Source organism: Nicotiana tabacum, chromosome 20 (assembly GCF_000715075.1).
Source record: "Nicotiana tabacum cultivar K326 chromosome 20, ASM71507v2, whole genome shotgun sequence".
Taxonomy (NCBI): Eukaryota; Viridiplantae; Streptophyta; class Magnoliopsida; order Solanales; family Solanaceae; genus Nicotiana; species Nicotiana tabacum.
The window spans coordinates 88,050,504-88,075,952 of record NC_134099.1 but is presented as its reverse complement, the minus strand read 5'-3'; positions in this window follow the sequence as shown (position 1 = coordinate 88,075,952).

The following is a 25,449-nucleotide window of genomic DNA, read 5'->3' as shown; positions in this document are numbered from 1 at the left end:
ACAACAAAAAGAGTATAGGCCATAAAGTCATATCCTCATTTCGAGAAATAAGTTCGTGACTCCAGTGCGGCTTTGTTCCGACGATAATAGAATGGATAACAGAAGAAGATTTATGGGAGATTTAGAGAATGGTCACTCAGAAGATACTTCACTAAAGAAAGCAATATGAGCAAAGTTAAGCTTAAGAGACTATACGTTCTAGCTACACTAAGTGTCACCCTTGCGAGTAAGGAAATTTATTACCCTTGGTATAGAAGGATTACCACCAGGAAAGTAAGGGTCATCGATGATGTGAAAAGATGACAAAGATAAAGGGGTAAAACATCTATGCATAGATCATCATAGCGCTAAATCTTAGTACTCCCCTAAAGTGGGGAATATGGAGTGATGTGGCATTTAATCGGAATTAAGTGGTTCTAGTGACTATGGAATGGTAAAGGAAGAATGCGATAAAAAATTAGAAAGTAATGAGATAGCACTTATCCAAATCCTACATATACGCTACAATTCTGGAATATTGTGCAAGAACGATGTCAATGAGAGAAAGTAAAGGTTCTTGCCCGAGCTGTTATCAATAAATAAGAAGCCAGTGCGAGACGTTAGTTAAGACAAAAGAAATAACCCAAGAAAGATTATGCGGAATATTAATGCGAGAATGGGCCAACGAGTAGTTAGTAATTGATTAGGAAGAGCCCAGTTATGGCTAAACAAGAGGTTAGCAGATCGTGTAAGATAAACATAGTAAAACCCAACATCGAGAATTTAGCCTCGTAGTAATGTCATTATAACACTTGAAATATTTTTAAATAGAAGTCGGGGTAGTTAAATATACCGTATAAGTCTTATGGGGATAAGAGAAAGTGCCACTAGGAAGTTAGTCAAAATATCAGTTCTGAAGCAACCCTACAAGCATAAGAGCACAGAGGTAAATAATTATGGATGATTATAGGAAAGGAAGGACATCAAAAAGGTCTGTAATAATCTCATAGCTTTACAAGAGTCAAGAGTTCTCCCTAAGTACTAAAACGGAAGACTAGCTGAGGAGATAAGGAAGAAGGCTTCAACCTAAGCACAACGACCTAAAGAGGGAAATGGTCATGTAACAACGGTCTCGCAACAACATTGTAAGCACTCTAAAGGAAAGTGGCACCTACCGTGGCTAATGAACGGGAAGTAAAATTAAAAGTAACATTCGAGATCATATGAGTTGTATGAAAAATCTAGAAAATATGGGCACCAAGATAAGCTATGTATGGACGTATCAAGGGGTACAGAAAGACTAGGAAAAGTAATAAATTATGTTTAAAATAAATCTAAGATGGAATGAAAGAAGTTATTCGATAAATGATCCAGAGTTAGTTACGCTATGAATTCACTCAAAATTTCAAAGAATTATCCATGCAGCATATATTTATATTCCATAGCATCCATGAAATTCTAAAGTAACACCATAAGCCGCAGATTAGAAGATAGCTTAAGCGTAAAGGCTGATCAAATGGAGAAGGAAACTAAAGAGTTACATCAACAAAGTAAATTAGGAATTTGATTACTGAACCCAAAAAATTATAGGCATCATGATTGAGAATATTGCAGGATTACTATTAAATATCAGAGGTACAAGAAAGATAGTACAATAGTCATATTATATAATGGTTATATGATAAAGCCCGTTAAAAGGGAACCAGCCTCACAAAGAGTTAGTATGAAGATCCTGCCGGATTGTGTATGCACCGGAGGTGCAAGTATTTTAATAGAGCTTCAAGTTGTGAATGTGAATTACACCTATGTGGAAAAAAGGTAATGAAAAGTATATAAGACGTGATGCGATATTTTAAGGTAAGAAAGGTGAAAATGAGCAACAAACACAATACTCAAGCATAGGAGGTTATGAATAGCCCATACATTGGATAAAAGGCTAAAAGCGCAGGATTCAGCATCCAGGCATCGAAAGTCCTGACTAAGATTATAAAAAAGAGTTAGAGACGATGTGATGTCTCGTTTGACGTTCCCAAAATGACATAAGGAAATCTATGATGCAAGCAAGTTGAAAGATTACAAGTAATATAAATAGAGATGTGTAGGTCGCAAGCTATAACAAAATGGATAAGCCGTCAGGATTAAACCCATGAAAACAAGCAGAGCATATGGTTTCTCTAAGTTATACCAAGCTCACTATGCCCTAAATGAACTCAAAGGAGTCTAAGACTAATGACATGTAGAAGAGATGGAATGTTGCCTTGTTAATAGATTTAAGGTGTAATTGTTATAGACAAAGGATGACGTTTGGGATTTCAATTGAGTAATGATTTGGTGAGGCAAAGAAAGGGATCTTATGAATTGGATAGGATAAAAATACCCACACAAAATGCTATGAGATACGGTTATTAAAATAGGGTATCACCCCAGGTGGATCAATCTAATCATTTTAGATGTTCCACGATAAAACGTGAGCCCTAGCGGCAGTGTTACATATGTGATTAAGTTATCAGAGACAAATGATAAATCAATATTAAAGTGAATCAACAATGTATGGATAAAAGTAACAAAGTATGAGATGATATTGGACCATCAATCTTAAGGAGAAGCAACGAGGGTAACCTGGAATTAGTTGCAGACCTTAGTAAAGGATTATGGTATAGTATGACCTACTAGATGTAGTAAAGTCATACAAATGGATAACCAGATCTATGAAATAAGATATGGGCATATTCACAAGTTTTGCAAAGTACCGAGCGAAGAACTTCAGTACACCTATAGATTCCCAGAGAGGCATCCTATTAAACCTTGTATATGTTTACAAAATAAGGTTTAGAGATAGGATAAAAGCTGGAGGAAAAAGGGGAGAAGAGTCCACAAGCGCACTTACAAGGTAAGTATCATACAAGCCGTATGAAAGAAGGTAACAACAGTTACGAGATTAGGAAGAATTCGATCACAAGTCATGGCATGGTAAAGAGGCCTAAAGGGAGGAATTCCCTAGCCTTTGGATTTATTCAAAGAACAATCACCTAAATGGAAAGGAGAATGTTAAAGTATTTGCAAGAGCTATGGGCCATGAGAATTATAAGTGCATCAGTCAACATTCGAGAACGAATATTCCAAAGGGGGGAATGATGTTACGCCCTGCAATATTACGTCGATATTTCGTCCCGCAGTACTATATTATGATGATGTTATGCTTCGTAGTTTTAAATTAGGAAGATATTGCACCATGTAGTATTGTACTATTTCAAAAAAGTGATAAGTAAATTCATGGTAAGAAGGTGAGCGAATCAAAGAAAATGAATTTTATCGAAATTCGACATTTTGGGGTAAAATACGGTCTAAGTTATAATAACCCGTATTTATGAACTAGTACCATACAAGGTACTATATGACCACAGCAGTATAATATATAAAGTATATTAAATTATACTTTATAAGATACCATATGGCAGCAAGGAAAGACTTGGTTCTTTAGGCTTGGTCTAACGTGTAAACACTAAATTCTTTAAAGGATTAGTGGCTATCTAACGTCTAAACACTAAAAGTGTAGATAAAACTTGGTCTCTTTTAAAGACTTGATTCATTTTTTGGACAAAGACTAACTAATTAAGGTATAAGTCTTTCTTCCAATTTCAATTATTGAAGAAATAAACGTTTGGTATTCTTTATACAAAAGATTGGTTTCATTTGATTTCATTTTATACAACCTTTCTTCCTAATACAAAATCCTTTAGAAACAGACGTTAAAACTTAAATCTAACGAGCTTCCAACCAAAATTTTTGAGACCTAATCAATTTCAAGGAGAAATTATTAGAGCCTTAGCAACGTAAAAGTTTGCAGTTCTAAAGGAGTACGGTGAAATCTTCTCCAAGAATATTATACGGAGTTTCCCTACTCCAGGTATGTAAGGTTATTACTTCTTTCTATTTGGCATTATCCTTACGATACAAACGAAATGAACAAATGCACAACTTCCATAAATTATTCTATTCGTAGAAATGCTAGAGATGTATATATTCTTATTTTCCCATGTGTCATATTATTCTATCATCTGTTCAGTGGTCTCAAAAATACTTTATTTCATGCTATTAATCAGAGGCATAATGGTCTTATGACGTACCGAGAGATTTTATTAACGTATTGTCACGACCCTACACCCGGACCCGTTCGTGATGGTGCCTCTCGTAAAAACAACGCCAGTCGACACATTCCCATTTCAATTTTTAAGCAATTAAAATAATTAGTATTAAATCTTAAACATGATAAATTCCAGAATAAGCAGTGAAGATTACAGTTTGCGTAAATAAAACCCAACACAGTCCGATACCGGGGTGTCACTAGTCAAGAGAAACTACAATCCGGAAATACAAGAAAGGTCTACATAGTCTAATACATATCTAAAACAGAGAAAGATAAGGTAAGGGAAGAAGCTCTGGGCTGCGAACGCCGACAGCTACCTAGAGAATCTTCGAATCCGCCTGACCTTGAAAGATCAACACTCGCTAGCGGGACCTGATGCTCCTGAATCTACACACGGGGTGCAGGGAGTAAAGTAAGTACTCCAACTCAGAGAGTAATAATCATAAAAGGAGGCTGAGAAGTAATAAATCACGTAAGACACATAACAGGCTATAAGGAACCAGTAAAAGCCAGTAAAAACAATAAAGCTGTAAAGATGTGTAAAATCATTAAGTTCAGTTTAATCGTCATAAAATTCCTTTCTCAAAATGTCAACAAATACGCCCCTCGGGCAGTATCTTAGAACAAAACTAGCCTCTCGGGCTGTATCTCACATCACAATGGGTACCCGCGCTCAATGGGGGTGTGGAGACTCTGGAGGGGCCCCTTACGGCCCAAGCGCGATATCAAGTCATCTCGTGGCATCATCACTAGGCTCTCGGCCTCATATCAACAAGCCACATCATGGCGTACATATCTCAGGCCCTCGGCCTCATAATCATAAACAGTGTTTTCTCACAACATAGGCACTCGACCGTAATCAATCAGAATCTCACAACCACTCGGGCAATAGTAAAACATAGTGCTCAACCCAAAATATCATTTAAGTGTTAAAGCAGAGAAAACATGACTGAGTTATGAAAAACAATAGATTATAGCATGAGTGAGTTCAAGTATAAAGTCAAAACAGTGAGAAAATATCAATAAAAATCCTCTAAGGGTTCAATTAGTTAGCACGAGGCCCAAATATGGCATTCAACCCCAAAAATGTTAATAGCAAATAGTTTTCAGTCAAATATGTGGTAAAATAGTCATTCAGGACGGACTAAGTCACAATCCCCAACAGTGCACGACTCCACGCTCGTCATCTAGCGTGTGCATCACTTCAATATAGCATAACGATGTGCAATCCAGGATTTCATACCCTCAGGACAACATTTACAATCAGTACTAACCTCAATTCGGTTCAAGATATAGCCCGCGACGCCTTTGCCCCTCAAATCGGCTTCCACTCATGTCGAATCTATCCAAAGTCAGAATCATGACGTCAAAATATGCTAAGGGAACGATGCCCAAGCGAAAATAATCAATTTACAACCCAAATCCGAAAATTACAAAAATGATAAGATTCCTCACGAGTTCATACATATAAAAAGTACCAAAATCAAACCCCAAATGGTCCCTCAAATACTCAAGTCTAGGTCTCCAATACCAAGCTTTAGTTTTCCCCAATTTTAACCCTTAAATTCCATTAATCTTAGTCCAAGTCAGTGCAATAATACCTTAGGAATGAGTTTTAGGCCCAAAATCCTTATTTCAATGAAATTCCCTTTAATCCTTCTTCAAAATCGTCCAAAAAGCTCCACGACTTAGAAATGGTGGAATAGCTCAAAAATTACGAAGGAAAAAACTTATATCTTCTGGCCCAGAAATTTCGCATCTGCGGCCAAATCCCGCTTCTGCAGTACTACATTTGCGGTCAACGAACCGCTTCTGCGGTCTTCACTTAAGCTGCCCAACTTCTTATCTACGATGCAATATTCGCACCTGCGACATTGCAGGTATGGCTCCTCGACCGCTTCTGTAGTTTCTGCTCTCCTAGCCCATTTCTGCTTCTGCGACCACCATCTCGCTTCTGCGAGACCGCACCTGCGGTCCCCTAGCCGCAGGTGCGGTTATGATAGCAAATGGAAAAACTTGAACAGTCACAACCAACTCCAAATCCTTCCGCCAACCATCTGAAATCACCCCTAAGGCCCTCGGGACCTCAATCAAAAGCACAAACTTACCCCATAACCTTATTCAAACATATACTAATCTTCAAAACACCGCAAACAACATCGAATCAATAAAAACACATTGGACTCCAGCCTAAGTTTCCAAAATCTTCCGAATTACGCTTTCGATCAAAAACCCAACCAAACCACGTCCGAATGACCTAAAATTTTGCACACACATCCCAAATGACACAACGGAACTACTACAACTCCCGGAAATCCATTCCGACTCCTATATTAAAATCTCACCTATCAACCGGAAAATGCCAAAAAATCCAATTTCGCCAATTCAAGCCTAAATATACTCCGAACGTCCAAAACTTATTCCAATCACGCTCCTAAGTCCCAAATCACTTCCTGAAGATATCCGAACAATCGGAACTCACATCCGAGCCCTCTAACACATAAGCCAACATCCGGTTGACTTTTCCAACATAAGTTTCGTCAAAAGAGACTTAGTGTCCCAAACCTTCTCAAAACCTTTCCGAACCTGAGCCAACCAACCCGATCACATATACAACCGATAAACAAAGCAATAAGAAGTAGAAATGGGGGAAATAGAGTGGTAACTCATGAGACGACTGGCCGGGTCGTCACATCCTCCCCCTCTTAAACAAACATTCATCCTCGAACGAGTAAAGAAACATACGTGAAGCCTCAAACAGGTGAGGATATCTGCTCTACATCTCCCACTCGGTCTCCTAGGTAGCCTCCTCCATGGGCTGACCTCTCCATTGCACTTTCACTGAAGCTATATCCTTTGATCTCAACTTTCGAACCTGACGCTCCAAAATAGTTGTTGGCTCCACATCATAAATCAAATGGCCATCCAACTGAATCGTGCTGAAATCTAGAACATGAGACAGATCCCCAATATACTTCCGGAGCATAGAAACATGAAATATCGGATGCACACTCGACAAGCTGGATGACAAAGCAAGCTCATAAGCCACCTCCCCAATCCTTCAAAGCACCTCAAAAGGCCAAATGAACCGAGGACTCAATTTACCCTTCTTCCCAAATCTCATCACACCCTTCATGGGTGAAACCTTCAATAGAACCTTCTCACCGACCATGTAGGACACATCCCGAACCTTCCTATCGACATAACTCTTTTTCCTCGACTGCGCTGTATGAAGCCTCTCCAAAATTACCTTCACCTTTTCTAAAGCATCCTGCACCAAGTTTGTCACCAATAGCCTAGCCTTACCCGGCTAAAACCAACCAACTAGAGATCTACATCGCCTCCCATACAAAGCCTCATATGGAGCCCTATGAATACTCGACTGGTAGTTGTTTTTATAAGCAAACTATGCAAGCGGTAGAAATTGTCCCCATGACCCTCCGAAATCAATAACACAAGCACACAACATGTTATCCAATGTCTAAATAATGTGCTCGCACTATTCGTCTGTCTGAGTACTCAACTCCCACTACACAGACCTCCAAAACTGCAAAGTGAACTGAGTGCCCCTATCTGAAATGATGGAAACTGGGGCACCATGCAAATGAACAATCTCTAGGATATAGATCTCTGCCAACCGCTCTGAAGAATAGGTAGTACACATAGGAATGAAGTGTGCGGACTTGGTCAGATGATCCACAATAACCCAAATAGCATTGAACTTCTTCAAAGTCCATGGAAGTCCAACTACAAAGTCTATAGTGATGCTCATATTTCACCTGGAATATCCATCCGCTGAAGCAAGCCACCTGGTCTCTGATGCTCATATTTCACCTGCTGACAATTGAGACATCGGGCTACAAATCCCACAATATCTTTCTTCATTCTAAACCACCAATAATGTTGTCTCAAATCCTGATACATCTTCGCGGCACCCGGATGAATGGAATACCGCGAGATGTGGGCCTCCTCCAGAATCAACTCCCAAAGCCAATCTACATTGGGCACACAAATCCGACCATGCATCCTCAACACCCCATCATTACCAATGGTCACATCTCTAGCATCATCGTGCTGAAATCTATCCTTAAGGACAAGCAAATGCATATCATCATATTGGCGTTCTCTGATGCGATAATACAAGGAAGACCAAGAAATCACACAAGACAAAACCCAACTGTGCTCCGAAATATCTAACCTCACAAACCGATTGGCCAAGGCATAAACATCGACCGCAAGAGGTCTCTCCCCAACTAGAATATATGCCAAACTCTACATACTCACCATTTTCGGCTCAAAGCATCGGGTACCACATTAGCCTTCCCAAATGGTACAATATAGTGATATCATAATCCTTTAGCAACTCTAACCATCTCTGATTCCTCAAATTAAGATCCTTCTAGTTGAACAAGTGCTGGAGGCTACGATGATCAGTAAACACCTCACAAGACACACCATACAAGTAATGCCTACAAATCTTCAATGCGTGAACTATGGTAGCCAACTCCAAATCATGAACGGGGTAGTTCTTCTCATGGGGCTTCAACTAACGAGAAGCATAAGCAATAACTCTACCCTCCTGCATCAACACACAACCAATACCATCTTTTGAAGCATCACAATACATGATATATGAACCTGAAGCTGATGGAAAACTAACACTAGAGGTGTGGTCAAGGCAGTCTTGAGCTTCTGAAAGCTCCCCTCACACTTCTCCGACCATACAAATGAAGCACCCTTCTGAGTCAACATGGTTAAGGGCGACGCGATAGATGAGAATCCCTGAACAAATTGGCAATAATAGCCCGCCAAACAAAGAAAGCTGTGAATTTCTATGGCTGAGGACGGTCTGGGAAAACTCTGAACTGCCTCTATCTTCTTTGGATCAACCCAAATACTCTCGTTGGACACCACGGGCCTTAAGAAAGCCACTGAACTGAGCCAAAACTCACACTTGGAGAACTTTGCATAAAGTTTTTCCTCCCTAAGTCTCTCCAAAAAAACTCTTAAATGCTCCATATGCTCCTTCTGACTACGCGAATACACCAGAATATCATCAATGAAGACTATGATAAACGAGTCGAGATAAGGTCGGAACACGCTGTTCATCAAATACATGAATGCCGATGGGGCATTAATCAGCCCAAAAGACATTATCAAGAACTCATAATGACAATATTGGGTCCTGAAGGTTGTCTTAAGAATATCCGAGTCCTTGATCTTCAACTGGTAATAACTTGAACGAAGATCAATCTGGGAGAACACTCTCACTCCCTGAAGCTGGTTGAATAAATCATCAATGTGAGGTAAATGATACTTGTTCTTAATTGTTACCTTGTTCAATTGCCTATAATCAATGCACATCCTCATAGTGCCATCCTTTTTATTCACAAATAGAATCGGCGCACCCCAAAGCGACACACTAGGCCGAATGAACCCCTTATCAAGTAGTTCTTGAAGCTGCTCCTTTAACTCTTTCAACTCCGTTGGTGCCATACGATACGACCGAATAGAAATGGGCTGAGTGCCCGGCACCAGGTCAATACCAAAATCAATATCCATGTCCGGTGGCATGCTCGACAGGTCTGCAGGGAACACATCGGGAAAATCCCTCACAACTGGAACATAATCGATACTGAGAGTCTCAGCACGGACATCCCTCACAAATGCTAGACACGAAAGACAACCCTTCCCAACCATATGTCGGGCCTTCAAGAGTGAGAATACTCTACTGGGAACATAATCAGTCAAGCCCCGCCATTCAATCCGTGGCACAACCGGTATAGCCAATGTCACTGTCTTAGCATGACAGTCCAGAATAGCACGATACGGAGATAGCCAATCCATGCCCAAAATGACATCGAAATCCACCATACACAATAATAAAAGATCTGCTCGGGTCTCCAGACCCCCAATAGTCACCACACATGACCGGTACACACGGTCTACAATAAAAGTATCGCCCACTAAGGTATATACATGAACAGGTAAAGCAAGAAACTCACGGGGCGTACCCAAATAATGAGCAAAGTATGTTGACACATAAGAAAAGGTGGAACCGGGATAAAATAATACAGAGGCATCTCTGTGGCTGACTAAAACAATACATGTAATAACAGCATCGGAAGCAATAACATCGGGTCTAGCTGGAAGTGCATAGAAATGGGCCTGACCGCCACCTGATCGACCTCCTCCTCTAGGGCGACCCTTAGCTAACTGACCTGCACCCCAAGCTGGCTAGGTGGGTGGTGATGACGTAATTGGCGCTGAAGCCGATGACTGACCCTTCTGTTGAGATGAACCTGTAAGACGGGGAGGACACTGCCTTCACATATGACCCATCTCTCCACACTCATAGCAACTCCCGGGTGCTGGAGTCGGGGACTAAAGGGACCCTATCACCGGAATGACTAGCTAATGCACTTGGCATTGAAGAGCCCTGAACTGATGGAGCATGGGACGAACTCTGAGCTGGAAGGGCACTAAGTGATGACTGGCCCTTACGAGAACTGTGAGAACCCTAACCCGATGATGCCCCACAATAACTTGGGCAAGCTAGCTGAGCATGCCTAAATGGACGGCCTCTACCATGTTGAAACTGACCTTTCGAAGGAGCACCACTATAACTACCAGATCCTCAAGGCCTCTTAGCCTCCCTCTCCTATCTCTCCTGGCAATTAACAGACTCAATCTTGTGAGCAATGTTTATAACCTCCTCGAAGGTAGCACCAGTCACCCTCTCCCTTGTCATGAGAATACGAAGTTGATAAGTGAGGCCATCAACAAACCTCCTAATCCTCTCTTTATCTGTCAGAACCAACCAAATCTCATGGCGAGCTAACTCAGAGAACCTCATCTCATACTGTATCACAGTCATCTCTCCCTGATGCAACAACTCGAACTGCCTGCACAGCTTCTCTTTGCGAGACTGCGGTGCATACTTCTCCAGAAAGGGAACGGAGAACTGCTGCCAGGTTAGGGGTGCTGCACCAACAGGCTTACGCCTCTCAAATTCCTCCCACCAAGTGAAGGCAGCTCCAAAAAACTAATACATAGTAAAAGCGACCCTGCTGGTCTCTAGATTACCCGATGTATGAAGCATCCTCTAACACTTATCCAAGAAACCCTGGGCATCCACGCCCTTTACACTACTGAAGGTTGGAGGCTGAAGTTTTCCAAACCTCTCCAACCTATGTTGCTCGTCCTATGGCATGGTAGAAACTACATAGTCCTAAGCAACTGCAACCGGCTGGGCTGGATGTTCCCCCGATGTCTGAAGTCCCTGCACGACCTGCTCAGGTGTGCAAGCAGCGGGAGTCTGAGTACCTCCCCCAACTTGAGAAGTAGCTGCGACTGTAGTGACTGAAATCGCCTGAGCTAGGCCTGTGAAAATTGATAAAGTCTGAGCCAAGGCCTCCTCAAGAACCGAAATCACAATAGGCACATCTGGTGCCCGAGCTAGTGCTATTGAAGCATCCACAACTAGGACCTAATCCTGAACTGGGACGGTTGGTGGATCTGCAGGTGCTGCCCTAGTTGTTGTGCGGGCCACACCTCTACCCCTACCGCGACCACGACTGCATCCTCGGCCTCTAGTGGCCACAACTGGTGGTACTGGTGGTCATCCATCCTAATCGGTAGCGCGTTTCCTTACCATATGTGAGAGAATAAAATAACAGAAGTTTAGTACTCGGAACAACAAATTCGCACGACAAGAATTTCAAGAATATGAAGTTTTTCCTAGAGGGTCTTCTGCCTCTCAAGGATAAATACAGACGTCTTTGTACCGATCCGCAAGATTGTAGTAAACCTGCTCATGACTCGTGAGACCTATGTAACCTAGGCTCTGATCCAAACTTCTCACGACCCTAAACCCCGATTCGGTCGTGATGGCGCCTCTCGTGAAGACAAGGCCAGCCGACACATTCCCATTTCAATTTCTAAGCAATTAAAATAATAACTATTAAGTCTTAAACATGATAAATTCCAGAATAAGCAGAGAACATTACGGTTTGCGGAAATAAAACCTAACACAGCACGATACCGGGGTGTCACCAGTCATGAGTAACTACAATCCGGATAATACAAGAAAGGTTTACATAGTCTAATACAGATCTAAAACAGAGAAATATAAGATAAGGGAAGAAGTTCTAGGCTGCGAACACCGGTAGCTACCTAGAGAATCCTCGAATTCGCTTGAGCTGGAAAGATCAACACTTGCTAGCGGGACCTGATGCGCCTGAATCTGCACACGGGGTGCAGAGAGTAAAGTGAGTACTCCAACTCAGTGAGTAATAATCATAAATAAAGGCTGAGAAGCAAGAAATCACGTAAGGCACATAACAGGCTATAAGGAAGCAGTAAAAGCTAGTAAAAATAGTGAAGCAGTAAAGATGTGTAAAATCACTGAGTTCAGTTTAAATGTCGTAAAATGCCTTTTTAACAATCAAGCAAGTAAATGTCTAGCAAATAGGAAAGATAACCACATAAAGGATCGCCCCTCGGGCACAATGTGATCAAATCCGCCCCTCGGGCAATATCTTAGAACAAAACCAGCCCCTCGAGCTATATCTCACATCACAACGAGTACCCGCGCTCCCTGGGGGTGCACAGACTCTTGGAGGGGTCCTTATGGCCCAAGAACAATATCAAGCAATCTCGTGGCATCATCACTAGGCGCTCGGCCTCCTATCAACAAGCCACCTCATGGCGTACATATCTCAGGCCCTCCGCCTCATAATCATAATCAGTGTTTCCTCACAACATAGGCCCTCATCCTTACTCAGTCAGAATCTCAAAGCCACTCAGGCAATAGTAAAACATAGTGCTCAACCCAAAATATCATTTAAGTGTTAAAGCAGAGTAAACATGGCTGAGTTATGAAAAACAGTAAAATATAGCATGACTGAGTTCAAGTATAAAGTCAAAAGAGTGAGGAAATATAAATAAAAATCCCCTAAGGGTTCAAATAGTTGGCACGAGGCCCAAATATGGCATTCAGCCCAAAACATGATGATAGCAAATAGTTTTAGTCAAATATGCGGTAAAATAGTCATTCGGGATAGACTAAGTCACAATCCCCAACAGTGCACGACCCCACGCTCGTCATCTAGCGTGTGTGTAACCTCAATATGGCACAACGATGTGCAATCTGGGGTTTCATACCCTCAGGAGAACATTTACAATCATTACTCACCTCAATCCGGTCCACACTCTAGCCCGCGAAGCCTTTGCCACTCGAATCCGCCTCCACTCGAGTTGAATCTATCCAAAGTCGGAATCACGACGTCAAAATATGCTAAGGAAACGAAGCCCAAGCGAAAATAATCAATTTACAACACAACTCCCGAAATTACCAAAACCTGACCCCCGGGCCCACGTCTCGGAATTTGATAAAATTCACATCATTAGATTGCTTATCTCTCCACAAGTTCATATATATCAAAAGTACCAAAATCAGACCCCAAATGGTCCCTCAAATACTCAAGTCTAGGTATCCAATACCAAGCCCTCGTTTTCCCCAATTTTAACCCTTAAATTCCATTAATCTTAGTCCAAATCAGTGCAATAATACCATAGGAACGAGTTTTAGGTCCAAAATCCTTACCTCAATGAGGTTTCCTTGAAATCCTTCTTCAAAATCGCCCAAAAAGCTCCAAAGCTGACTTAGAAATGGTGAAATAACTCCACATAATAATCGAGTTTTTAGTCCAAAAATTCTTACCTCCAAACATTTCCCCTTGAATCCCCTTTCAATCTCCTACAAAAGCCTCCAAAATCTCGAAGGAAACAATTTATGCCTTTTGGCCCAGGTATTTCGCATCTGCAGCCAAAATCCTGCTTATGCGGTACCGCATTTACGGTTAACGAACCGCTTCTACGGTTATCACTTAAGCTGCCCAATTCCGCATCTGTGATGCAATATCCGCACATGCGACATCGCAGGTGCGACTCCTCGACCGTTTCTGCTGTTTCTGCTCTCCTAGCCCCTTTCCACTTCAGCGACCACCATCTCGCTTCTCCGAGACTGCACCTGCGGTCCCCTAGCCGCAGGTGCTGTTATGACAACAAATGGAAAAACTCCAAATACTTCTGCCAACCATCCGAAATCACCCCGAGGCCCCTAAAACCTCAACCAAAAGCACAAATATACCCATAACCTTATTCAAACTTATACCAATCTTCAAAACACCTCAAACATCATCGAATCAACCAAAACACATCGGATTCAAGCCTAAGTTTCCAATATCTTCTGAATTACGCTTTCAATCAAAAACCCAATAAAACAACGTTCGAATGACCTGAAATTTTGCACACACATCCCAAATGACACAACGGAACTACTGTAACTCCCGGAATTCCATTCCGATCCCTATATCAAAATCTCACCTATAAATTAGAAAATGCCAAAAAATCCAATTTCGCCAATTCAAGCTATCCGAACCATCGGAACTCACATCCGAGCCCTCTAACACATAAGTCAACATCCGGTTGACTTTTCCAACTTAAGCTTCCTCAAAAGAGAATAAGTGTCTCAAACCTTCTCAAAACCTTTTTGAACCCAAGCCAACCAACCCGATCACATATACAACCGATAAAAATAGCAATAAGAAGAAGAAATGGGGGAAACGGAGCAATAACTCATGAGACGACTGGACGGGTCATCACATTCTCCCCATCTTAAACAAACGTTCGTCCTCGAACAAGTCAAAAAACATACTTGAAGCCTCAAACATGTGAGGATATCTGCGTTGCATCTCCCGCTCGGTCCCCCAGGTAGCCTCCTCCGCAGGCTGACCTCTCCACTGTACTTTCACTGAAGCTATATCCTTGATCTGAACATTCGAACCTGATGCTCCCAAATAGCTACTGGCTCCACATCATAATTCAAATCACCATCCAACTAAACTGTGCTAAAATCCAGAACATGAGACGGATCCCGAATATACTTTCGGAGCATAGAAACATGAAATATCGGATGCACATTCGACAAGTTGGGTGGCAAATCAAGCTCATAAGCCACCTCCCCAATCCTCCGAATCACCTCAAAAGGCCTAATTAACCGAGGACTCAATTTACCCTTCTTCCCAAATCTCATAACACCCTTCATGGGTGAAACCTTCAACAGAACCTTCTCACCAACCATGTAGGACACATCCCGAACATTCTTGTTGGAATAACTCTTTTGTATCGACTGTGCTGTACGAAGCCTCTCCTGAATTACCTTCACCTTTTCTAAAGCATCCTGCACCAAGTCTGTCACCAATAGCCTAGCCTCACCCAGCTCAAACCAACCAACAGGAGATCTACACCGCCTCAAATACAAAGCCTTATATGGAGCCATCTGAATACTCGACTGGTAGCTATTGTTATAAGAAAACTCTATAAGCGGTAGAAACTGGTCCCATAACCCTCCGAAATCAATGACACAGGCACACAATATGTCCTCCAATATCAGAATAGTGCGCTCGGACTGTCCGTCCGTCTAAGGGTGAAAAGTTGTGCTCAACTCAACCTGAGTACCCAACTCCCGCTACATAGACCTCCAAAACTGCGAAGTGAACTGAGTGCCCCTATCTGAAATGATGTAAACAGGGACACCATGCAAACAAACAATCTCCCGAATATAGATCTCTGCCAACCGCTCTGATGAATAGGTAGTACACACAGGAATGAAGTGCGCAGACTTGGTCAGCCGATCCACAATTGCCCAAATAGCATCGAACTTCTTCAAAGTTCATGGAAGTCCAACTACAAAGTCCATAGTGATCCTCTCCCACTTCCACTCTGGAATATCCATTGGCTAAAGCAAGCCACTTGGTCTCTGATGCTCATATTTCACCTGCTGACAATTGAGACACCGAGCTACAAATCCCACAATATCTTTCTTTATTCTACTCCACCAATAATGTTGTCTCAGATCCTGATACATTTTCACGGCACCCGGATGAATGAAATACCGCGATCTATGGGCCTCCTCCAGAATTAACTCCCGAAGCCCATTTACATTGGGCACACAAATCCGTCTCTGCATCTTCAACATCCCATCATCACCAATGGTCACATCTATGGCATCATCATACTGAACCCTATCTTTAAGGACAAGCAAATACGGATCATCATACTAGCGCTCTCTGGTGCGATCATATAAGGAAGACCGAGAAATCACACAAGCCAATACCCGACTGAGCTCTGAAATATCTAACCTCACGAATCGATTGGACAAGGCCTGAACATCAACTGCAAGAGGTCTCTCCCCAACTGGAATATATGCCAAACTCCTCATACTCACCGCATTTTGGGTTAAAGCATCGGCCACAATATTGGCCTTCCCCGGATGGTATAATATAGTGATATCATAATCTTTTTGCAACTCTAACCATCTTCACTGCCTCAAATTGAGATCTTTCTGCTTGAACAAGTGTTGGAGGCTACGATGATCAGTAAACACCTCACAAGACACACCATACAGGTAATGCCTCCAAATCTTCAACGCGTGAACTATGGCAGCCAACTCCAAATTATGAACGGGATAGTTCTTCTCATGGATCTTCAATTGACGAGAAGCATAAGCAATAACAGGAAAGGTTATGGCATTATATATGCACCACCACCTGATCAGTTGGTATACGTTGATGATTTGCCTACAATGGTTGAGATGATATGATGGGATGCCTCAGAGGCGTGATGATGTTATGGCATTATATATGCATATATATATATATATATATATATATATGTATATATACGCATATGGGATATAGGAAAGGTTATGGCGTTATATACGTACCACCACTTGATCAGCTGGTATACGTTGATGATTTTGCCCATAGTGGCCAAGATGATATGATGGGATGCCCTCAGAGGACTGATGATGCAATAAAACATGTACCTATAAACAACATAACATTCATACGCATATGCATGACACTATAATTATTTCATGATTTACAGAGTTATCCAGACTTACAGCTAGAATCATTTACTCTATATTTCTTCCATGTATGTTTTGTACTTATTTCTGTTCGTTACATACTCGGTACATTATTCGTACTGACTTCACTTTTTCCTAGGTATGATGTGTTTCATGCCCGCAGGTTCTGATAGACACGCCGAGAGCCCTCCAAGTAGGCTATCAGCCCAGCAGAAGATGTTGGTGCACTCTATTTGCTTCGGAGTTGCTTGTTTGGTTACTATGATTTAGACGTGTATTGTTTGGTATGGCTGGACTCTGTCCCGATCTTTATAAAAATTATACATTCTTAGAGGCTTCCAGATAGATGTCATGTACGTAAAAGGTTGTATGGCCTTGTCAGCCTATGTTCAGTATACGGGTCGTTATTTTGGTCTTATATGCATGTATGTCTTATATATAAGTTGATATCAGATGTTGTATTCTACTTATTTCACGGCAGCCTTCCAGCTCAGTTATCTATGATAAGTATGACATGGAAAGATATGTCATGTTGGTACTCGGATAAGTAAGGTTCCCGGTGCCCGTTGCGGCCCATAGGTTTGGGTCGTGACAATAATAACGATGTAGAGGAAAATGTAAAGGATAACAATAAATACTAAAAGTAGTAATTCATTAGATAAATCTTGAAAACATCAAAACAAGTACGTCTCGATGACTCGAGCAATTATTTCAAAACAAAATGCATTCAAAACAAAATACTGAAAATGTCTTAAATGGTCAAATTGCTTAAAAATGAATTGTGCTAATAGCCAGGCTACACAGGAACTCGATTGTCCCCGGATGGTGCAACAGTCCAATTCTTGAGAATAACACCTTTCTCCATTGTCTAATTGGTAATGTCTTCCTTCTCTTCCTCCTCAACTATCACATTGCAGTCCATGTCTTCATCGTCGAGAAATAAATTCCTTAGGCCAGCTAAAGCTTCATCTTATACAGATCCCCAAATCACGTTAGTTTGTTGAAATATCTGGTGCAAATGCGATATTGGTTGTTCCAGCGGATAATAAAGACCATGTCATGGTGGCGACCAGTCCTGATACTCTTGCTAAGTGTATTCATACCCAAGCCCAAAAATGTTACCATGACGTTTTAACTGTACCGATTTGGTGAGCCCTTGGAGATTCTTCCCGAGACCATTGCCGGGTTCATACCCTATCCATAACAATATGCGTTATATCTTGTTGCTCCACTATTATCTTTCTCAATTGCGTTGAAGCGCTCGATGTGATGGTATGTTTCTCCACCCAACCTTCTTCTATTCTCAACAACCAGAACATTTGATTGGTGTAAATGAGATTACTTACGTCACCGTGGATGATTACTTCCTGATGATCCATTCAAACTTTACGGCCTGGTGTAGAGTAGAGGCTATGGTCCCAGCATCATGTATCCAAGGTCGTCCCAATAGTAGATTGTAGGTTGCAGATATATCTAGCACTTGGAACTCGACACCAAACCAGGTCGGGCCCATTTGTAAATAGAGGTTGGTTGGCCCTTTGGGACCCATCGAATGCTTTTGCGTTCATACTTCCTACTTGTATCTCATGAATACCCTTACCCAACATCTTCAATGTAGTTAATAGATAAATGTTGAGACTTGAACCCCCATCTATTAGGACCCTGACAATGAATTTTTCCTCAAACTGCACCGTAATATGCAATGCCCTATTATGACTCAATCCTTCTAGCGGCGGTTCGTATTTGTGAAAAGTGATCTTGTGACTCTCCAATACTTGCCCTAAAATGTCGTCCATTTCCCCACTGGTAATTTAATTTGGTAGATAGGCTTCGCTCAACACATTCATCAAGGCATTCCTATGCACCTCGAATTTCTGGAACAGTGACAAAATGGATATTTGAGCAGGGGTTTTGTTCAGATGATCAACCATAGAATATTTTCTCGCCTGCACCTTTTTCCAAAGATCGTGTGGGACGGTCCCAATGACAGGCGGCTTAGAAGAGGATTCTTTGCTTGTTCCTCCCAAATGCTCGAGTGTATAAACCCTACAGGTACTGGTCATACCCTGTGTTGCACCTGTTTCCTCCATTTTTTCATTTCATTTCCTTCTTACTTCTGCAGCATAGTCCCTAGGTACAACATTGGACTTAAAGGACGGTGTAGGTGCTACCTTCATGGTGAAGGGTGTGGTCACTTCCACCTCAAACGGATCCAAGTGAGTAAGAAGTATGAAAAGGATGATTGCGGTATTTAAACACGCATTGTGGAATTATAAATTTGTGTCCTAATTTTGGGGACCTCATTGTTTCCATGGTAGTCCTAGCGACACATACTCTTGGAGAAATTAATGTCAATAATTGCATCATTCCATTAATGCGAAAAATAAATCAAATCTTTGCTAAAACGATGATAATAATAAAAGAGCTACTAATGGCATGTGCCTTATTACAATCGAAATTTAAACTAAACTAGAAAGCAGTAAAACAACATTCCCCTAATCTACTCTGTCTCAAAAGGACCTTCCCCGTGCTTGGCCTTTTTGTCTCCATCGATTAGATTCCCCAAGCCGCGCATATCCAGTAGTAGATAAGCCTCTTCTAGGAGCCCTCCTTCATTGCCATCCATGTTTTGGCAGCCTGCGATCCTTTTCCTCACTTTTCCTTCAAGTTCCAACAACCCTTGCTCTAGATAATCCAGTCTTTCTATTGACTTGGTGGTAATTTCTTTCTATTCATGATCGCTTCCATATTCAATTTGTGTTGCTCAAGATGCATAGCTTCAGATTCAAAGACTCTCTTGTGTTACCTCTTGTACTTAACTTGTGCTTCAGCAGTGTCATCTATGATCATGTTTTTCAGATTAGTTCCCGACTTGACATCTCCGGCTATATCATCTACTAGCCATGATAGGTAGAAATACACATGACCAGTGTGATATCTGTCTGGCTCAATAGTATCCCTTTCCACAACGACTTTCTAATTCCATATATGCTGTGCCTCAAATTGCAATGGTATAATATCCCATTTCCATGCTGCTTTGTATTGGACCATGTTGGAAACTCGAGGTATAACCTGTTTTCTTCTCGCTTGTCTCATTACCCTTATGGGAGCATAAGGATAAATTCCCCCCAACCCAGTCAGCACTAGATAAGGTGTCTCCCTTGACCTGATAAACTCACTACTAGGAAACCATTCGAACATCTAATGTACCTGCTCGTACATCAGATTGTTGAAGAAGCGCACCCAGCTTATAACATTTCTAGGTTTTGCAAACCTGTCTGGGATAAATGTCATTCTCTTTGTGAAACCTCCTATTTTCTCCAAGAGAGGAGTCATCTCTATGTCACCGAAGCGGAAGACAACCCTCTTCTCATCCCGAAACATAGTAACGACCTCAATAAATGCTCTATTTGGTTGGATGTCTAACAGAAACAGCAAATTACCCAAAACCCTTCTTACGTGATTCTTGTCGCAAGGTGCAAGTTTTTCTACCAATCCAGCAGCAAAGGTGGAATGTTTTGGACCATGCCGAACCTGGGGACTTCGTGCTTCATTTTCTACAAACAAATAGAGTTAGCCTTTCCCCCCTCTAGATTCCACTCTTTACACACTAATGATCAACATATTGGCATATTTTTTTCAAGTAATGCACATAACGTGATAATGTCCATTAGGATTGTGGAAATCCTGTCGGACTTTGGGCAAGGCTTATCTTAGCGGGATATCACATTGAAAACGTTATAACACGTACTAGGTTTGACATTATGCATGCCTAGTTGAAATTATAGTGGGGTTTCTAGAAGAGTCTAGACTGGTACCCTCAAGCGGACAACTTGAGAGAGAAAGGCACGAAACCATCAACTGCACCGCTGATCGACTAGTTTTACAGCAAATAAGCATTTCCAAATTTAAAGGGTGATTTTGAAAGAGCTCGGACATTCATCAAGCGCCGCTATGGTATTAATTGGGCATGAGTGGAATATGATGTGGAGCATGCTTTATGCGAAAATAAATTACACAGTGTCAAGTATTTGCATGATAAAACATGTGCAAGCAATAAACGCAGTATCAAGATGAAACATAAAAGACATAAAAAGAAAGAAAGAAAAACAAGAAGAAGTTAGTTCATGAGTGTAGGGAAATATGACAAAGTAAACAGGGGAGTAGGGGTGGGAGAGACATGATGTAGCAATTTTAAAACGAATAAAAGCAACTTGGAGCAAATAAATATGACTAAAAAAAAGAATACACATGTTATAGCCAACTTGATCAAGGAAGGGTGGAGAAGGGAAGGGATTTGCACCTTACCACGAATTCAAATAAAGGGAGAATAGTCGAGGGATGTGCATGCAACAATGATTTAGACAAATAAGAGGAAAAATAGGAGCGGGATGTGCAGGTAGTAGCAAATAAAAGAAACACGTTTATTAGAGAATAATAATTCATATAAGCCAAATTTGCTATGGTAAGAGCCTAAATATATCCCTAGAAAAGTCGTCATGCTGTTGCGCCCCTTTTTCTCGTGAAATCGGGTTTCGACATATGACAACTCTTTTAAAGGAAGGGTTAAAAGAGGAGAGTCGCCACCTAATGAGTTTAAGGTGTGTTAGGGCACCTATTTGCATATGACTCGGGTTTACTAGTTTGCATCACCAAAGATCGGGTAAGGGCTCGAAATCGAAGGGAAAGTGTTAGTCACTCTTTGAAGTCCACAACTGTAGGTCCCAACCGAATTCTAATTATATAAATTAGTCATATAAACAGAACGAAAACATGAAGTTTGGGGAGTTTCATCATCAAAAGACTTTGAATAAATACAAACACATGATTCAAAGATAAGATTGGGGGTCCTAAGTTTTTTAGCCTAAAAGATCACCCCGTACAACATAAATAATACTTTGTAACTCCCTCGGGATGGGGTGTTACTCTTATTATTCAGCGGGCACAGACTATCATCTCCTGCTACTCTATTACTATCTTTAAGTTTTTACCTAAACCGCACTAGTTGATTCTAAATCGTGCCTTATGCGTGCAGTACCCGTCCCATGCCTATGGCTCAGGAGGCCTTGGACCTACTATTTGGATGGTTCTAGACTTTACTCAGGTTGCTCAAAATGATAAATCTAAGTGACATTCAAAACATGTTGGATTGCACATCAATACAATAAATGACTCAAGTTAGCCTCTACATGTAAGCAACAGATGCACGCAAACAGGTTCGCAGTAATGCAGTAGACAATTTAAAAATTAAGACGAAATAGAGTCCTTAAATCTTATAATCATGGCTTTTATGTGATTCCGAATTTTAAACGTACAAGCAGTATTGTTTTCTTAGGAAAACGGATTTGCAGATCGTAAGTATTACAAATCCTATAGGCATAATCTCTAAAATTTTTGCGCAATAAGGTAGTGAAAGAGTTTGATAGTTCAAAATTGCCAGCATTTGATTTTATCAGCATACTTTCTAGGCGAGCAACAGGATCCTATAGGCAGGATTTCTAAGAATTGGCAATTGAAACTAGTTCTTTATCCTTTCATTCCTATATGTATGCTTTCTAGGCGAGAAATACAATGGGAATAACAGTAATAATAGCAAATTCAATTATATTCCTATAGGCATGATATCTATGCAAATATTGTGAAGAGCGGGTATTTATTACTCAACGTGATCCTATGGGCATGATATCTAACATAGCAAATTGAACAAATAATCACTATGTTGCAACATAATAGGTAGATAATAACGTGTGGGACTGAAAAATGTGAAATATTCATGTCCCACAAGCATGTTATCTAACAAACATGTAGAAATAGAGCATGTTGAGCAAAATGAAACACCCAGATCCTATAGATAGGATTTCTACCCTTTTATGCAAACATTAGAATAGAACTGTCTTCCCCAACTTCACTAATACCCCAATTGTTATTACAGAATTATTACAGGCCCAACAATGAAAGAAGAGTTACAAAGTGATACAAATAAATATAGTACACCCAAGACATGCCCAAAAGATACCCAGCCCTGCCAGGCCTTCAACCTTGTCTCCACACAGATCTCGACATAGCCTAGAAACCATAAGAGAACTCAGACCAAACCCAACATCCATAGTTTGATCATAGAATCCAGGAAAACACTCACTTACAAAAGTCAATTGGCCTATTTAGTAGGCATAGAGAGGGTAGAATTGAGTAGTCAAGAAAAAATGGCCAAAAACCTCAGGCCCTAGTGTGTCAGAGTTCATAAGGGTTTCAAAGTGGACCCCGAGCAGTGCTCATACTAGGAAGGTTAACAGGGATAACTTTAGTGGTCTTGGCTTTTCGCCGGCCAAGAATTACCGGTTTAGAATAGGGTAAACAACCAATGAAAATAGTAGTCAAATAGCAGAATACGGAGAAGTGTATTTGCATTTTTAGGAACAAGCATTGCAAAAGAGATCACGTAATGAACATATCAACACAAAAGGTACACAAACTCAAGAGACAGGTTAATGTTGCAAATCTGCACTTAGCACATTAGGGCAGGGTACATCTGTAGGAAGCAAGGAGTATTAGGCTTTTGGGATTACACATTAATAAGCAATGGAGCATCAAGCCATAAAGACAAACAATTAACATTAAAGGATCAAATTATGCTAAACACCAATGATTAAATAGTGCAACTTACACCAGTGAGGAAAGCAGAATCAGATGTTATAGGGTACACAATTAAAAAAACTAGTCTGAAAGGTTCCACCTAGTTGCTAGGGGGTACAAAATGGAGCAAGGCAAGAACATATTAAATGATAAACATGACCATACGAGCAAATCACAACTAGAATGAAGGTTTAAACAAAATAGGGCATACTAAGGATATAAATCAATTACTATAGAAACCCAGAATAAGGCAGGAATCAAAATGAGCCATGTAACCAGTGGAAACACTCAAATTACCAATACATTAAGCTGGACAAACTTTAAATAGTCTAACTTACTCAGGTTAAACATAAATATGTTTTAGAACTAACAGTTTAGGCCTGAGCCAATGCTAGAGAGGTTTATATCATAAGTAGAATCACAAATAAAGAGAGTCAAGAAAATACATTAAATCATGCAATTTCAGAAACATGGATATGCTAATTAGAACATAAGAGAATGAACACTGCGAAGGTTGAGAACTAACCAGTTATTGCTCAACAAGAAGACAAACAAGAAAGGAACAAAATCGCCTTGAATGTTAACACAACAATATGACCCAGAACCTTAGATGCATTAACTTCCCAAGGTCTTCAAGGAACCCAGGGCAATGCTCACACCCAAGGAAGGTCGAAAAAATAGGAATTTCGGTGGCCTTGGTTTTCAGCCGGCCAAGAGCCAAAATAGGACAAGAGAATAAACAAACAACAGAGTGGAAAGCATTAGTTTTTTAGTGGAAATTTTAGCGATTCAAGTTTGTCCAAGAGGAAATGGGGAGGGGTTTATATAGTAGTAAAAATCAAGCAATAAACAAGGAAACGGAGTAATTTAAGCAACAAACAAGAAAAATAAACATGCAAATCGATCTGAAAATCAATTTAAGAGAGAAATCTATAAACCTTACTTTTTTAGGGATAGTGTAAATCAACCAAAATCAAACTCACACAGTAACGTTGAATGTATATAGACAAAAAAGCGCTCAAAATTAGAGATTTGAACCATTTTGGTTTGATTTTGGAAGAGATTTTCTTGCCATGTTTAGGCAAGCACTTAGGTAACATCACAAGAGAACAACTAGTACCAAAGGGGGTCAAATTTAGCAAGAAATGGCAGTCGAATCCCATATTTAGTGAGATTAGGATAAACATTAAGGGGGAGACAGCTAGGGTTCTTCAAAGAGAGAAGGGGAGGTTGAGAGAGTTTAGGGGCGGCGGGTTATAGGGGAATAGGTTAGGGTTTGGGTGCTAGGTTAATAAAAGAAGGGGGATTAGATGTGGGCCATAGACCAGGATTTTAAAAGAGGTTGGGCCAGGTTGGCTAGGCGGGTCGCGACCGAGTTTTAGAGGGTTAGGCTAGTTTGGTTTGGGCTGGGGTATTTGGGCTAGGTGTTTAAGGGTTTTGGGCCATTTATTTTGTCCGAAATTGGTTTTAAAATGGGTTATTATTTAAATACCTAATATTTATCATATATAATTTATAAAATTAGTTAATAAATAAAAAAAAATTATTTGTACACTAAAATGATTGAAAATAATAACTTAATATTATAAAAATATAAAAAGCTATTTTGGCATAAGTACGCAAGTAGCCTAAAAATGCAAATGTAATTATAAAAAATGAAGTAAAATATTATAAAACATACATGTTGGTGTAAATATTATGTTTGGATAATTAAATCATCATAAAAATAATTTAATGGATAATTATTCGATATTTA